Source organism: Artibeus jamaicensis, unplaced genomic scaffold (genome assembly GCF_021234435.1).
Source record: "Artibeus jamaicensis isolate MK-2021 breed Jamaican fruit bat unplaced genomic scaffold, CSHL_Jam_final scaffold_474, whole genome shotgun sequence".
Lineage (NCBI taxonomy): Eukaryota > Metazoa > Chordata > Mammalia > Chiroptera > Phyllostomidae > Artibeus > Artibeus jamaicensis.
In genome coordinates, this window is record NW_026522046.1 from 11,993,166 (window position 1) to 12,006,129 (window position 12,964).

The 12,964-nt window shown below is 37.8% G+C and overlaps 1 protein-coding gene across 8 annotated transcripts in view; it reads left to right on the forward strand.

The window, feature by feature from the left end:
* The window catches only part of TBL1XR1 (TBL1X/Y related 1), a 152,877-nt gene that overhangs the window by 9,799 nt on the left and 130,114 nt on the right, over positions 1-12,964 (forward strand). The window contains exon 2 of one of the 8 annotated variants that reach the window (XM_053657952.1): positions 7,631-7,692. The exons of 6 other annotated variants lie outside the window; for them this stretch is intronic. The gene's annotated coding sequence lies outside the window, so the exon portion shown is untranslated. Of the gene's footprint in view, positions 1-1,624; positions 1,644-7,630; positions 7,693-12,964 lie in introns of those variants that run through there. One more of the 8 variants, XM_053657954.1, reaches the window with a different exon arrangement.

Here is a 12,964-nt window from a genome sequence, read left to right on the forward strand (position 1 = left end):
TGTAATAATTCGAGGGTGCATGAAGGAAGTACTAGGTACTAGACACACCTAAGGTTTAGAGGAGGAAAATAGGAAAAAATTTTTGAAGCAAAAAATGTAAAATATTTAATAATAAACAACATAATACTTCACCAATGTAAATGTAAACAGAACTCAACAGCAGCATTAACAACCATTATGCCCCCCAAATTAGGGTGGGGTGCGTCTTATAGTCCAAAAAACACCACACTAAATAAATGTTTGCTACTATTCGGTGCCTTCGTTAGCTGCAGCGGAACAGCTGTAGAGACAGCCAGAAAAGTGACACCTCTCCTGTAAACCTGTCATGACTTCCTGGCAACTGCAGAATGGTTGGGATTCCCAAGTTAGAGGTCTCAGACTAATATACTTGGTGACTGAGCTTCTGTCCTTCACTCTAAAATGACAGTGTGTGCTGGGAAGCTTTGTTATGTCTCTGATGCATACATTGTTTTACAGTAATGTTTTATATTGAATTTGGTCACCTTTATAAAAAAGACTTATTTATTTATACAGAGAGGGGAAGGGAGAGAGAAGGAGAGAAACATCGATGTGCGAGAGATTCATCTATTGGTTGCCTCTCCCACTGGGGAACTGGCCTGCAACCCAGGCATGTACCTGACTTGGAATTGAACCAGTGACCTTTCAGTTGGCAGGCCAGCACTCTGAGCCACACCAGCCAGGAATGAATTTGGTAATATCTCGATGTGATCTTTTTTTAAAAAAAGGTTGCTACCTTTCTTGAAAAATAGTCTTTTTGCTTTCTGGAATGGAATCTGTTCAGTCTCAGGGAGATGATACACTGCCCTGGCTCTCACTGGATACTGTGTGTGGACAGACCAGTCATTTCAGATAGGCGTGCTACACACTGCAAACTGTGGCTTGTCTTCTCACTAGGAAATGCGAATGACATAACACAGGATGTGTATATGTGCATAAATACTAAAGTAAGTTTTCAGGAAATGCTACTTGGCTTCAATATGTGGTACAAATACTCTCTTCTCATTTAAAAACATTTGAAGCAGGGTGATTCAAATACACAAAATAGACGGGGTTCATTCGTTTTTACAAATTCATGGACCCTTAGACTCACTGTGTTCATACTCTAAGAATTGTGAGGGGCTGCTTGATAACCTAGCATCCTGCTGTACAGCTTTTGGCGTCTGCGGGGACAATGAATGTGCTCCAGGGCTTGGTTAAGTCTGAATTGGATTGTTGCGTGGACTTGTCCACACGTGCTCTTTCTAACTTATTTCCCCTTGTCCTTTTTTCCTCCCCCAATTAGATCCCTGGCCTTTACCTGATACTAATAATGCCATTCTTGGCAGACTTTTACTCTGGTCTTTGATCTTAGCCTGTGTGGTCAGTCTATACACCTACCAGTCCTCCCCCTTTTGATCTTGGCCTTCCCTCAGGGCTCAGAGCATGGACACACTCCATGTCCTTTGTCTCTTAAAGCAGCCCTTATTGTACAAGTGTTTCTGTGGCCTAGATTGGCTCTGCATTCTGACCTCCTCTTCTGATCTGCTACTGCCCACATTCTAGAGTGTGAACATCCTGTTACTTTCTTCCTGTGTTTGACTGTTGAATGCAGGCTGGCAGTGGCATTAACTTTTCACTGAATGGTAAGTGGTGATGAGACAGAGTTGGAAGATAGATGGTCAGAACTGGAAGAAATAGGAGCAGGTCATGGTAACACTGTTAGGGTGAACTGGGGCAACAACATCTAGTTACGGCTCCTGGTGAAAATATCCAGGAAAAATTGAGCTGTTGGGTTTTGGAGTGGAGGTTTGGAGCTAAGAAGTTTTGTTAGTATCATTTGGAGCTTTCCAGAATAGCTGGGAAAAAATACGTTTTTTAATTTCTTTCATTTTTATTGAAGATCCTCTGTTAGATAGAGGGAGCTAGTTGTCAGAAGGGGGATAGTTGAGCTGTGTTCTGGAAACCAGAGTTTGCCATAAGGGGAGATTTTCAGTTTTAGAGCTTTGAACTAAAATCATTGCCACAGTATTTCAGTGATGTTTTAATAAATATTTATACTTATAAATAAAAATTAAAAAATAAATTCAGATGTAAAAATTATCAAGCATAGTACATTTAAAGCATTAATTTTCATTTTCTTCGGAATGTTGTTAAAACAGACAAGGTGCTATTAAATAGGGGTATGAACAGAGAGTCTATTTTAGAGGCTTTTGTGTTTTTTACCTTTTGTTTACTTGTCTGCAGGAGTGTATTTTTGTTTAAGTAGATAATTTAATCTTTTGTATTCCTAGGTGCTCTGCTTTTAGTGGGTATGGATTCTAATTTGTTGCTTCTCTACTTGGTTTGTTTCATTTTACCGGGTCATATCCTCTCATGAGTAGCTTGCTGCCTTATTTCGTCTAGTCTCATTTGCTTTTCTTGCCTCTTCTTCCCGATGACTCATGTATGTTGCTAGTAGATAACATTGGTTGATTGATTCCTTTGGTCTGACAAATCAACATGTAAGTGACTTCCTACAAGTGAGAACTAGTAGTAACAGGAAAAGTGGCTTTTTTTAAAGTTTGAGCATAGCAGCAAACTGATTTTTTAAATAAATATTATGGTACATACACGTGGAATAATTTACATGAATACATATATGGCTTGATAGAGTGCACAGTAAAAACATTTATACATACTATTTTGTTTGGAATTACATAACATAAGATGCTCAATAAATGTCAGTTTTCTTCCTGTTAACCCTTCCTCTGTGGGTTTTCTATCATACTCAGTACAAAATTCAAATGCCTTTCCGTGGCCTCTGAGGGTCCCCCCACCACAAGATCCTGCTCTTGACCGCCTCACAAACCTTATCATAGTTCACAGCGCCCTCCCCCTTGTTCGCTGGGAGGAGCCACACCAGTGCCACACCCACTGTACAAGTTTGTTCCTATCTCAGTGCCTTAATTGCTTTGCTCCATGCCTCAGGCCTGGCCCTGAGGTTGTGATATAGCTAATCCTTTTATGTCACTTAGATTTCAGTTCCATTGCCATCACCTCAGAGAGGTCACATAGAAAGATCTCACTGAACTATAGCTGCCCACTCCTTAGCCGTTTTCAGTAACAAGACTCTCTTATTTTTCTCTTTGCACTTACTTTTCTCTGAAATAGCCTTGATTATTGATATATGTCATTTATTTCCAGTGTTCTTTTGTAAGGATGAACCAGTTTAAGACTATCAGCTGGTCATGAAAACATTTCTGAGAGCACAAGTAACTCAAATGTATACATGTAGATACATGCGGGTATACATACTTGTATAGTTAAAACTCCACGAGAACAGGTATGGGCTCTGTCATGTAACTTTAGGACTTGAAACAGGACCTGGTATGTGTTCAGTAAATATTTTAGTGAAATTGTTCTCTCAGAATGGTTTTCATGAGTAACTGATAGCCTTAAAGATTGGTTCATCTTTACAGTAGAACACTGAAAACCCATTAAAAGGTCAGCATTTGGGGAGGGTCAAAGAGGCTTTTTTTTTACATTGATATGTACATTTGGAGGCCTGGGGAACATATGGGAGTGACCCCCATCCACTTTCCTTGGAGGAATGTACTCACAGATGGTATTTGGATCAATCTGGAGATAATGAATGGATGATTGTTGAAATTTGAAAATGTGCTTGTGCTAATCATAACTGCTAGATTTAGAGAGCTTGATACTTCATTTTCCTTAAGTTAAAGATAAATATTTCAAGTAATAGAGGACTAGATTGCCCATATTTATGGTAATATAGATTCTGGAGATTTCGTAATTTGTCTTTACTTACATTTACCTGTGATACTGTCTGGAATAATCATAGTCAATTTCTGAAAGTTGGTATATGAGTCAGAACTCATGTAGTTGTGCAGTAGAAACTCAATTCACATTAGCTTAACCCGAAAAAGAGAATTTATTGGCATATGGAATCCAAAAACGGATGGAATGACTGAACTATATGAAGGGCACCGAGTCAGCTAGGCTTTAGGCCGTTTAAATGCTACCGGAAATTTCTGTGAACAGCTTTTTTTTTTGGTGGGTTAGTTTTGTTTTCTCATAGTAGATTGGCTTTCTTGACACGGAGGAAAACATAACTTGCCATTGCCAGAGTTTAGTATTTTCTCCTGCTTTAGAGTCGGGACTCCTGTTTCTCTGTATGGTTTGGAAAGTTCTTGAAGCACCGATCAGCTTGGTTTGGGAAGGTGCTTGCTGTGGCCAGAGGCCACATGTAAACTGTGGCTGCTCCGGAATACCTGGTGGGAGTGGGTGGGGAGCACATGAGGAAGCTGCTGGGGAACAGTCTTTCCTCCCTCCCCCGCCCCTCCGCCTGAAATGTGTGTTCATTTATACTGGGGCAGGTTGTGAGTTTAGTCCATGATAGAAAGCCAACTGAAAATTCTCTTTAAACTACATAGAACTGGCACTTTTCTAAATTTTATTTTTTGCTCTGTGGTTCCTAACCTTTTCAAATACAGATCCATTTTTAAAATGAAAAATTGAGGTCCCTCATGATAGTAATTGTAATTTTATGTACCCTGCCTATTGCTAATATGTGTATTGAAATGAATTCAACTTCTCAAAATGAGTTATATAGTAAAAAAAAAAAAATACATGCTATTTATTTTGGTTCTGTTTTTAATATTACTTCTGCTAATTTAACAGATAATGGAAACCAGTATTTGAGGCAGCTGTTAGAAAATTATCAACAGGTTAATTACACGGATATAGGAGCTATTTTAATATCTGAGGAAGATAACAACTACCTTTATCCTAACCAGAGATTAAATATTTTTTAGCATGTAACAAAAATTAGCAAGTTACTATTTTGAGCAGTGTATCATCAGCCCACTAAAGTAAGAAAATAGCTGTGAAGAAAAAGCCTTTTGTGACTTGACATAGTGATCTTTCTGGATATCAGTTGCTCTGTCTTTAAAACATCGAACTGGGCCCTGACCAAGGTGATTTCATTTGGTTGGATCATCAACCAATAGCACCAAACGTTTGTAGGTTCCACCCGCAGTCAGGGCACAAACCTAGATTGTGGGTTCAATCCCTGGTCTGGGTTCAAGCCCCCGTCTGGGTGCATACAGAAGACAACCAGCCGACATTTCCCTCTGCCCTCCCTCCCTCCCTCCCTCCCATAAACATCCCCAGGTGAGGATTACAAAAAACCAAAATATTGAACTGGCCCTCTGAGGTCTTTTCTTGATTTAATGCTCTTTGACCTTATGGCTGCATAGATAATTTAAAAATTAAGTCAGTGTTCAGCCAAATTAAGTGGAAAATATACTGATCCCTTCAGCTTATCATTACCTGAACTGGTTTTTCCTAAAGACAACATTTGCATTTCTCTGACATCTTGATTTTGAACAGGTTAGCTAAACAGGAAATATTATTTAGATATCTTAAAAAATGTCTGCTATTCATTAATCTCTAAGTTTGGGTGCATTTTAGAGAAAATTGAAAGAAACATCAAACACATTTTTGAGAATTTTTTAATGCCCTTATTTTAATTGTATGGTTGTTGAATCTCAAAGTCAATAACGTTAGTATTTTAGGTATTACTTTGCTACGTGTACTGCACATTTTTGGAAATTGTACTGAAATTATTTTTTAAGTCCTATTAAAAATGCTTTTCACATTCATAATTTTTTAAATGCTAAAATAAATCACAAGTGTTGCCCTTAGTTACTGAGAATCTGTAAAATAATTTACAATAAAAATAGATATGTGTATGGTATAACAGAAGGAGAGGATATGTATTAGGGCATAAAGATGGCAAACAGGTTGGTCTCTTCCAGTATGTGTAGCGTACAGTTTGTAAGTTGGAGAGTGCCAGTGGACAGGAAAGGTGAGAAGGGATCATGACACAAAGCCACCTTTTTTTTTTGCTGTGCTAGGGAGTTGGGGCATTTGTCTGTGACAGGGAACTAGTGAAGGACTCAGAACAACAGGATTGTGTTTCGCTTGTGGATGTAGCGTGTGATGGATGAGATGGTGGTTTGGGATGGAAGGGGGCTTAGCTCTGGACAGAGCGGACAGAGCTGAGCTGGTAGTGTGATAGGTGAGAATGACATTATGTGATTGTTAGAGTATTGCAAACTGAATTCTGAAAAATAAAAAGCAATTGGAAAATCAGGAAAGAAGGACATTGTAAAGAACTAAGAATCCAGGTTTTCTTCTTTTTGGCTTAGTGCTGCTCTTTTTGGGGTGCACAGGGGTATGAAGATCGGGAGTTTGTGGGGGTGGAGAATGAATTTGATTTCAATAGCTCATGGACCAAAGTAGAAGGACAATCTGAGGAGTGGGGAATTGCTGCTGGGAATAAGGAGTTCACTTGTCACTGTAATACCTAAACCATGTGATAATTAAATTAGGTATTTATTTGAGAATAGTCACAAGAAAAATAGACTGATACAGTGTAACTTGTTAATGAGGTTTCTAGTGGGTATAATTTATATTCTAGGCTAGTTTTTTGTTATTTTAAAACTTTTCTAAAGATTGTACGTTCATAGGAAAGTCATTAGACTCTCAGTTTGAGAAGGTTGTAAAGTTAATCTCAAGCACTGTTTGATTAAAATTATATGAATACTATAATTGTGTTTCTGTGGTGTCAGTCCTCACATCTCTTTCATTTCTGATTTTATTTACTTGGGTCCTTTTTTCTTTTTTAATGAGTCTGGTTAAAGGTTTATCTGTCTTGTTTATCTTTCCAGGAACCAGCTGAACCAGCTCTTAGTCTTGGTTTCATTGATCTTCTGTACTTTTTTAGACTGTATTTTGTTTGATTACATTTTGATCTTTATTATTTTCTTCCTTCTACTCACTCTGAGCATTGTTCTTTTTCTAGTTACTTTTGGTGTAAGGTTAGATTATTTGAACATTTTCTTGATTCTTGAGATGGGCCTCTATATTGCTATGAATTTCTCTTCTAGAACTGCTTTGGCTTGTCTCATAGATTTTGGGGTCATTGTGTCTTCATTATTATTTGTCCTAAGATTTTTTTTTTTTGAATGACATTTTTATTTTTTAAAATATGTTTTATTGATTATCCTATTACAGTTGTCCCATTTTTTCCCTCTTCTTTATTCTCCTCTGCCCTGCACCCCACCTCCAACCTGTATTCCCCTTTTTTGTTCATGTCCATGGGTCATACATATAAGTTCTTTGGCTTTTCCATTTCCTATACTGTTTTTAATCTCCCCCTGTCTATTTTGTATCTACCATTTATGCTTTTAATTTCCTGTACCTTTCACCACATCCTCCTCCCTCCCCCTTCCTCCTCCCCACTGATCACCCTCCATGTGATCTCCGTTTCTGTGATTCTGTTCCTATTCTGGTTGTTTGCTTACTTTTTTTTTTAAGGTTCAGTTGTTGATAGTTGTGAGTTTGTTGTCATTTTACTGTTCATATTTTTGATCATCATCTTTTTCTTGGATAAGTCCCTTTAACATTTCATATAATAAGGGTTTGGTGATGATGAACTCCTTTAACTTGACCTTACCTGGGAAGCACTTTATCTGCCCTTCCATTCTAAATGAAAGCTTTGCTAGATAAAGTAATCATGGATATAGGTCCTTTGTCTTTCATGACTTCCAATACTTCTTTCCAGCCCCTTCTTGCCTGCAAGATTGCTTTTGAGAAATCAGCTGACAGTCTAATGGGAACTCCTTTGTAAGTAACTCCTTTGTAAGTAACCGTCTCCTTTTCTCTTTCTGGTTTTAAGATTCTGTCCTTATCTTTAATCTTGGGTAATGTGATTATGATGTGCCTTGGTGTGTTCCTCCTTGGGCCTACCTTCTTTGGGACTCTGAGCTTCCTGGACTTCCTGGAAGTCTATTTCTTTTGCCAGATTAGTGAAGTTCTTCATTATTTTTTCAGATACGTTTGGTAAAGCAAAGGCAGAGAAAGTAGGTTAATATTTTAACCCCCACCATCCCAGCCACATTTTTCTACTAGAGAAAACAATAAAGTGCCTAAATCTAAGTTTTAAATTGTAAATCAAGTAATGGAGCTTTTAGGTTTAAAGGTAAATATACTTTATAAATAAAGGGTTATTTTGAAGTTATATATATTTTTTAAAGTAGGTGTTGGTATTTCAGTATGAAATATACACAGCCTTTAGAATGAGAAAACTTCAGTGTATGTTTGTTCATTCATGAACACCAAGTGAAGTAGCAGCAATTGTGAAATATGTTAATTTGGAACATTTAGAAACTGTATTGTAATTATGTAGTTTCTTCATAGTGGTTCTTTTTGCTAGAAGCAGTAACATGAAGGAGGACCTAAGAAATCCTTGAAATTTATTTACAGAAAATTATGTGCTTATTCTTATTATCTATTATGTGTAAATTTCAGTCACCTTCAGAGTACCTCCATTTGATGCAATACATGTATGGAGACTTTTTTCCCTCTGCTCAAAACAGTCTTTGATCTCATTGATCTTGAATTTGTTTAGTGCTGCTGCCATTTTTTTTGTTTCACTTCTTCCATGGGGGCAAAATGTTTCCCTTCAAGGACTTTTCTCATCCAGAGAAACAAAAAAAATCTCTTGGGGCTGGATCATGTGAATATGGAGGGTGGGGCATGCAGGGGGTCAGTGCTGGTTTTGGTCAGAAATTGCTGAACACTTAGTCGGTGTGGGCAGGTGGCCTCGTAAATCACCCATCGTGAAATAGCAACGTGTTTAAAGAGTCTTCAAAAAAAAAAATTCACTGGAGCCGAAAGCAGCCTCTCACCACAGTGCCAGCAGGAACACTGGCTGATACAGATGAGTTCAAGAACACTCGCCTAGTGGGAGGAGTCCTGGAGTACAAGGGGCCTGCCCTCCAGAGGATAGTTCCATTTCCTGGGGGGGTTCCTCCCTGGTCTTGAAACGTTTAAAAAAGATTTTATGTACTTATTTTTAGAGAGGGGGAGGGAGGGAGGAAGAGAGGGAGAGAAACATCAGTGTATGGTTGACTCTTGTGTGCCCCCTACTGGAGACCTTGCCTGCAACCAAGGCATGTGCCCTGACTGGGAATCAAATTGGTGACCCCTTGATTTGCAGGTCGTCACTCAACCTACTGAGCCACACCAGCCAGGACCCTTCTCTTAAAACTTTGTGTAGCTGGATGTAGCCAGGTGAACACTCTCCAATATAATTAAGAAGTTAGATTGATAACTTATTTTAATTTACCTGTGACAGAAGCCAGATTTTCATTATATAATGTACCTAACATCTCATGTGTTCATATATTTATGTTGTCACATCTTAAGAATTTAGCTTAACTGTAAAGAAAGATATTGGAAGTTGTGGATTATTTCCTATTTTACAGTTTTGAAAGTCCAAAGCAGTAAAAACAAAAACTTAGAGTTTTTGCCCTATAACCAAGTTTTAGATATTAAGAGGAGGAAATCATTAAGGTAAGTAAAGTTATAGTATATCATTGATGTTTTTGTCATTCTGAGAAATTTAAAAAGATTATAAAAAGAAATAGCAAGCATTGTAGTAATTCTAAACAGGGGCACATTTTTTTAGTATCGAGTCAAAAAGCCATGATTGACCAAGCCACAGTGAATTTTACTCAGCTATGGAGGAAGGATTTGGAAATGTTATTTTAGTTATCATTTCAAGATGTTGCTGAGTGTTGGTTGGTGTTGAGTAAATAATTTACTTGGCCTTTTGCTATAGTCAGTTTTTTGTTCTTAGTTCTCTGGTTGAAGAACAGTGTTTCCTTTTTAGGAATATATTGGTAGTATACTTGAGGTGAGAAGAGGTATATGGGGTGTGTCTGGGAAACAGCCCAGCCATAGTTAATATAATGAGAACAGTTTATGTGACATCAATCTAACCTGGTAGCCAAGGAGAATGGACTGGAATGGGCATGTGTGAACATTGGTGACTTCACTGTACTAGTCAGTGGGGGTGGTAGACACCGTTGAATGAGCAGGTGTACCGTGTGGCCATCACATTTAAGATGACTGAGCTGAGTGAGTAGAGCAACAAATCTGCATCAGATTTTCTGCTAAGCTTGACAAAAACTATTGGAATGATTCAGAAGGCTCCTGGTGATTGGCACTTTCATCACAACAATGCGCCTGCTCATGCATCACGTCTTGTGCAGAGGTTTTTTTGGCGAAGCATCAAATCACCCAGGTGACTCACTACAGCTCAGATTTGGTGCCTGTGACTTTTGACTTTTCTCAAAATTAAAATCACCTTTGAAAGGGAAGAGATTTCAGACCATCAGTGACATTCAGGCAAATGAGATGGGGCAGCTGATGGCAACTGGGAGAACTGTGTGAGGTCCCAAGATGCCTACTTTGAAGGGGACTGAGGTGTCATTGTCCTATATACAATGTTTCTTATATCTTCTTCAATAAATGTCTATTTTCTATGTTACATGGCTGGATACCTTCTGTACAGGCCTCATACACCTTTTTTTGGGCTTGGAAAAAGTCATGCAGTGAATATTCACTATTCAGTTATAAGAACTTAATTCACACTGTTCCAGCTTTTTAAGGATCAAAAGAAAGCAAAACAATTTAAATCTACATTTAGGTATTTTTTAGAGGGAATTATGATTATTATATACTTCAGACATTTATAGACGTGTATATTTGTGTGTATAGCAAGTAATGTGTAGGAAGTAAGGCTGATAACTGCCTCAAAAATTATCTATGTCATACATTCACAGTTAGAACATCAGATGTGTTCTTTGTCCTCATGTTTCCCAAACCCCCACGCCACTGATTTATAGTCGACCACGGTTAGTGATTTCTTCCATATCTGTTCAGATTAATACTACACATATTAAAGCCAGTAGGTGTATATAATTAACACCCTTTTCCTAGATTTGATAGGATAAAGTCACTTTGCTGTGTCTTCCTTTTTTTTTTTTTTGCTAATTTTTGTGCCACTTATATCAGCATGTGTAGGTGGAGCTTTATTTATTTATTTTTTTAGGGGTGGTGTTTTATTTAATGGATATGCTATATTTAACTGGTTCCGTAGTTAATGGATAGTTATTTTGGTTGTTTAAGTCTGTTGCTATCACAGTATTTCAGTAAATACCTTGGTATGTACGAGTATATCACTTCCTATACATTCCAGGGTATCTCTGTGATAAATTACTAGCACTGGAACTGTGTAAGTGGGGTAGTTACTTCAGAATGACATCACTGAGACTCTGTTTATATTCCTGATCCCATTGCCAATATCTTTGCCCACTCTCTTGCTAACATAGTGTTACCAAATGTTTTGCTCTTTGCTAATCTCATAGTAAAGATGGTATTTAATTTCCTTCTAATTTGTTCTTTCATTTGAGTGAGGTTGAGCATCTTTTATGTTAGTCATTTTTGATAGTGACTTGTCGCTGAAGTACAGATATTTTAAACGTATAACTCAGTAAACTTAATTGAGGTATAATTTACTTCCAATAAAATAACTAGATTTTAAGTGTACAATTTTGACATCTTTATATGACCACATAACCCATCATAATCAAGATTTAGGAAATTTCCATCCCCACAAAGAAGTTCCCTCAGGCCATCTTTTCATTCAGTTTTCCCATCTCCTGCCTTAGGTAATCACTTTTCTAATTTCTCTTACCATGAGTTAGTTGTGTGCATTAATTTTCTTTTCCTTTTTTTTTTTTTTTGCAAGAGTGCTTTCTACTTTTTAAAATTTACATTTATTGACTTCAGGAAGAGAGGAGAAAGAAGCATCAATTTGTTGTTCTACTTATTTAGGCATTCATTGGTTGATTCCCATATGCGCCCCAACCGGGGATCAAACCCACAAGATTGGCGTGTGGACAAGGCTCCGGCCAGCTGATCTTCCGGCCAGGGCTGTGTTCATTCATTTTTATTGTGTTATACACCCATGTAACTTCTAACAAGATGCAGATACAGAACATTTTCTGCCATTGTGCACGTTCATTCCTTTCACTTTATCTACCCCATCAATATCTCCTCCACCAAAGGTGATGACTAATGCTGTGTCTCTGCTATAGATTCATTAATAGATCTGAGAGTCATCATCTCTGTTGTATTATGCAGAAGCTGTTTGTTTTTTACTGCTATGTATGTGAACATTACACTATTATTTTACTGTGGATGGAGAGACATTTGAAGGTTTTTCAACTTTGGCCTATTTTGACTAAAACTGGGGTGAATATTCTTATATATGTCTTTTGGTAGACTTAAGTGCTTCCCTCTTCTTGGTGTATTAGAAATATATTCATGGGCTTATAGGGTGTAAGTATGTATCTTTTAACTTTAGTATTGGGTTGGCCAAAAAATTCATTTGGTTTTTTCCCCTAAGATGGCTCTTCTAGTGCTTAGTTGTCTTTAACTTCATTGGAAACACTTTTGTTAGGTTGTATTGTGATAGCTGTCTTATCAGTGTGCATTAAAAAAAAAACAAAGTTAGTGAGTTTTGTGCAGCCATTTTAATATTGAAGATAGAAGAAATATACAGCACTTTTGTGATTATGCTTTGTGATACTATGCTTTATTATGTCAAGAAAGGTAAACATGCAGCTGAAATGCAAAAAAGTTTTGGGCAGTGTGTGGAGAAGGTGCTGCGACTGATTGAGCGTGTCAGAAGTGATTTGAGAGGTTTCATGTGGAGATTTCTTGCTAGATGATGGTCCATGGTCAGGTAGGCCGGTTGAAGTTGATATAATCAAACCGAGACATTAATAGAGGATAATCCACATTGTACCATGTGGGAGATAACAAAGACAGATACTGTTACAGAACAGTAATGGATTCTGCTGCCTGCTGCCACTCTAGGCAGAATTCTGGAGGCAGAGGTTTGGTGAGAAAGGAACGGAGTCTTTTATTCAAAAGCTACACAATTTTGGAAGAATGGCAGGCTTCTGCCTCAAAACATATCCTTTCTAAAATGCCCAAAGAGACAGCCCCCCATCCTTTGCCAGATTAGTTCAAGGCTGCATCT